The sequence below is a fragment of the Sardina pilchardus genome, chromosome 15 (genome assembly GCF_963854185.1).
Source record: "Sardina pilchardus chromosome 15, fSarPil1.1, whole genome shotgun sequence".
Taxonomy (NCBI): domain Eukaryota; kingdom Metazoa; phylum Chordata; class Actinopteri; order Clupeiformes; family Clupeidae; genus Sardina; species Sardina pilchardus.
Window position 1 is genome coordinate 16,047,799 of NC_085008.1, and position 4,821 is coordinate 16,052,619.

Consider the following 4,821-nt stretch of genomic DNA (forward strand, 5'->3'; position numbering starts at 1 on the left):
CGGCAGCAGCAGCAGCGTTGGTGGGAGACGCCTGGCCTGGCCGCCGCCGCTGACGACCTGTGGGAATGCCCACTCAACGCTCCGGGCCGCCCTCCCCCCGAGCAGCAGGGGTGGCAGTGGGGGAGCGAGGGGCGGGTGAGAGGGTGGAGCGGTGGGTGAGGGGAGGGTGGGGGGGGGATGTGGGGGGCGCTCGGGAGTGTGGGAAACGCGACGGAGAGCTGGCACCGTCGCGGGGCCGGAGCTGGTGGGAGAGTGCCAGGGCAATGCAGGGCATATGGTGGGTATTCAGCCCCCTCGGCCCACCCCACCCCCTCGGCTCTGGTGCCAACGTGCTGATTTGCAAGACTGACTGTGACTCAGAGTGGAGTTTCCCATTCCGATAATCTCTTTGTTGTCTCTCGCCAGCCACAACTTTGGGGGAGTTCATGTGCTAATGGCGGCTCGAAATGCCACAGGTGACGGACGATACATAACGCCCACGAAGAGGTCAGCCCTGTGATCCCATTGATTTCTTCATTCGAGTCATTACCTGCCTTGTTGATGTACTGTATACAGAGTATGTCCAATCACGAATCACGACACTTGTGTAGCATCAGCCTGGTTGGTTTAAATCATGGCCTTTTTAGATTGGGCCTATTTGTAATTTAATAGTGTTTCTGCAGGAGTTACATCTCACACTGTTGACTGTGAAGAGAAAGTTCAGTTGGTTTAGTTTAGACGAATGTTTTTTCTCAGTTACTTTTTTACTTAGCTGTGTTTTGATCATACAGTATTCTTGCTCTCCAAGGCAAAAGGCACTGCTGAGATTCGAACTCAGGATCTCCTGTTTACTAGACAGGCGCTTTAACCAACTAAGCCACAGCGCCATGTGGGACACCAGTGATAGGAGCAACTCTTATCAGGTTACAGTCAGTCAACAGCAAAGCTATTTGCTTTACACACACACACCCTGGATACTGGTCTCTGTGTATCTCTGTGTGTATAGGGATTTAACAGATCTGTGTATCTGTTAAAGAACTGTTCAAGACAGTTAACACAAACAACCTTCATGAAAATGAAAACAATCAGGCATCTATCATATAATATTAAGCAAAACAAATAAATGATCCATCAGCCGTTCATGCCACCTGGAATCATTATGTGTTTTCTGTGGGATTTAGATGCGTCGCTGCCCTCCTTTCTTCTACCGGAACCTTCTATACTCCTGCTCTGCACCTAGAGGTGAAGCCACGACGAGACCAAGCGCTCTGAGGGAACGTTTGTTTGGTACGATCTGGAGGTAGAGGCCGACCCAGCTGTTCCAGCATTTCCCTCTAAATAGCGTCGCCTTGTAAACAGTCTAACAGAGCCCAGATAAGCCTACTGTATAAGCCCTCTGTGGAGATCTCTATCTGGTCCTTCCTCTAGCTCATGTTCCTCTGATCTGTTTAATGCCATTCAGGAAGATGAGCCTCACACTGCCTCCATCCAAGACCCTCAGGTGACTTTCACCCAGCTGCACACCACCACCCAAGAACAGGGGACCGAGAGACTCCAGGCAAGGGGATGACTGGCATGACCTCTGCTCACTGCCAGAACTAGTCGGTGGTGGTCCCCGCTCTCAACCTAACGTCTTCCCCCTGTCATCACCCTTCCCCACCCTAGCCTTTGGGGGGGCTGCTCAACTAGGTATTTTGCACTCCGAGGGCCTTTCCTTCAACTTTAATCCATCATTGCCCCCCCCCCCCTCTTCAAGGGCTGCAATTATGCCATAAAACGCAGAGCGGAGAGAGGAGCGACAGGCCTGCCCTTGCCCCGGCTTGCTCAGACCTCAGAAAAGCCCCGACAGCCACTGGGATCAAGGAGCCGTGCTCCTGAGTGTCTCCATTGTCCTTCCAGGATATCAGCATGTCCCAGGGGGAGGGAGGAAGCCTGTATCCACGCATAGGGCAGGCAGTGTGTGTGTTGTGTTGTGTTGTGTGTGGAGGGGTGGATGGTGTGTGTGTGTGTGTGTGTGTGTGTGGGGGGGGGGGGGTCAGGTGAAAACGGCGCGGTTTGACTGGGGTTAAGGCGCGCTGGCTGGCACAGGGACGATGGGAGGGTTGGAGGCGGCCAGGGCTGCCGGGTGTTGCCGGCTCTTAAAGGTTGGCTGCCGCTGGCTGGCCGGCCGGAGCGCTCTTTTAGAGAGCGTCACACAGAGGCCCGATTATTTGCTTGCCAGTTTGTCAGCCACTGAGAGGCAGGCGGCCAGGGATGGAGTGGGCGGACTGCATCCAAAACACTCCAGTGAAAAATGATCTGGCGTAGATCATGTGTGTGTGTTTCTGTGTGTGTGTATGTCTCTCTGTGTGTGTGTGTGCGTGTGTTGGTTTAAAATTGTGCAGCCCTAGTCTGTTTCTATCTTTTGATAATAAGTTTTGTTTATATTGCCCCCCTCCAGAATGTCCCATATAGTGACAGCTCAGGACATACAGTAGAGCAAGGATAGAGCAAATGGAACATTAACACCACAGCTGCTCCTGGTAGTGACCCATAGCCTGGCCTGTGCATGGCCTCACTTTCATGAATCTGAATGGCTTTCTCCCAGTTTAAGTGCACTCACCTCACTCAATTGCAGCACTGTATTACAGTAAGCATGTTTTTTTGTAAACAGTGTTTAGTCATTTAAGTAGCATTAACTCGCTCTGCATATTTTCCCACTCTGGTAATTCGGCGGGCCGGGAGGAGTCCCGGGCCAAGACCTCCTTTGACTGACCCGGGATCAGATGTCACACCCCCTCCCACACTCTCTCCCTTATCCCCACAACATGCACACACATATGTACAAAGCACACACACACACACACACACACACACACACCCGCGCACACACACACACACACACACACACACACACACACACACACACACACACAACACACACACACACACACACACACACACACACACACACACACACACACACACACACACACACACTCTCACAGCTGGGGGAATTATCAGGGCCTGGGAGAGCAGGGACTGCTGAGGCCATTAGCTGTGCATGTGTCCACAAGACATGGTTTATGGAGCGTCTGGCTGATCCATGGCAGGTGTGTGTGTGTGTGTGTGTGTGTCAGTATTTTTAGCTCCGCTGAAGAAGTGGGCTTTGGAGAAAGCTGCCGACACACTCCTCTGTTATCTGCCCGCTCGGCACATCTGGGGATCAAGAGGGCAGAGAGAGGGAGAGGGAGAGGGAGAACGAGAGAAAGAAAACAGACGGTGAGAGAGAGAGAAAGAGACAGAGAGAGCGAGAAAGAAAGAGGGAGAGAGAGAGACAGAGAGTGAGAGAAAGAGAGAGAGAGAGAGAGAGAGAGAGACAGAGAGAGAGAGAAAGAAAGAGAGCAAGAGAGAAAGAAAGAGAGAGGAGGGGACTTGGCCTCCTACGAGCACTGACACATGAGATGCGATGTCCAGGCTCAGACAGACGGGGCCGTCCCTGCGCTCCGTCCAGTGCGGGCCAGCTGAGGGCTTTTCTGCTGAATGTGTGTCTGAGAAGCGAGCCGCACTCAGACCACGGGAGGAGCGCAGGGGAGTAGTCGCTCTCAGCTGCCGACAGGAAGTGAGGTCAGCCCTGCACAGGGGCATCTGGCCTCTGGTGTGCGTGTGTGTGTTTGTGTGTTTGCCTGTGGGAGTGAGCGAGTGTGTGTGAGTGTGTGAATGAGTTGTTTTACCGGAGCGTGGTGAGGCGTGGACATCCCCCCTACACACACACACACACACACACACACACATGTGATGGCTGGGCTGAACTATTGCTTGTGTAAGACTCGGCCCTGTGCTAGTGAGTGACTCTGTGTCTCTCCCACACACATTCTGACGAGGGTGTGTGAAGCAAATCTAAATAAGGACAGGAAAGTTAGTGTGTAACATTTTTTTTTTTAATAGGTTTCAATTTATTTATTTGTTTATGAGACGTTTCTTTGACTGTGTTTATGTGCGTGATTATGTTTGTGTATGAGTGTGTATACATTTGTGTTTGTTTACATATGTATGTTTGTTTTTGTTTGTGCGTGTGTGTGTGCGCATACTGTATGTGTATATATTAGTCTATAATGATGAGTGGACATTCAGTATGTTTTTTTGACTATGAATAGAAAAACATTTAGTGTGGCTGTGTGGGCCTGTATGTGTGTGTTTCAGCATGGTGTCTGTGTGTGTGTGTGAGTAAGTGTGTGTCCGTGTGTGTGTGAGAGTGAGTAAGTGTGTGTGCGTGTGGTTGCCTGAGTGTGCGTGTGGGTTTGGACAAGCAGCACCAGTCACATGCGCGCGCCTTCCCCCGGCCTCTCGTCAGGCACAGGCACAGCGCTTTGGTTCCAGCCCAGAGGAGGCTGCTGAGTGCAGGCAGAGTGGGAAGGCAGCAGCAGCGGTTGGGTGGAGGAGTGGAGTGGAGGAGAGGAGTGGGAGGGAGGGAGGGAGAGAGGGAGGGAGAGAGGGAGAGGGAGATTGGCGTGAAAACGGTCTTCGGAAGTCGTAGTTCCAGGCGACGCGCTCCTGGCAGCCTCCCCCGACTTCCTGCGCACAGCGGCAGACGCGGGGCCGGAGCAGGGCAGGCCGGTCGCCGGGAGAGCGCCAGGGGAGGGAGAGAGAGAGAGAGAGAGAGAGAGGGAGGTAGAGAGAGAGAGAGGGAGAGGGAGAGAGAGAGGGGTAGAGAGAGAGAGAGAGAGAGAGAGAGAGAGAGGGAGGTAGAGAGAGGGAGGCAGGGAGAGAGAAAGAGAGGGAAGCAGGGAGGGAGAGGGAGGGAGGGCGAGCGGCCGAGTTCAACAGAGAGCAGCACTTTCCCACAGTCTGGGGATTTGACAC

General features: G+C 53.0%; 1 non-coding gene across 1 annotated transcript; it reads right to left on the reverse strand.

Annotated features, from left to right (window-relative positions):
- Positions 1 to 792: 792 nt before the first annotated feature.
- On the reverse strand, positions 793 to 866 carry trnat-agu (transfer RNA threonine (anticodon AGU)). Its single transcript has one exon. It is a non-coding gene; the product is annotated as a tRNA-Thr (tRNA).
- Positions 867 to 4,821: the final 3,955 nt, after the last annotated feature.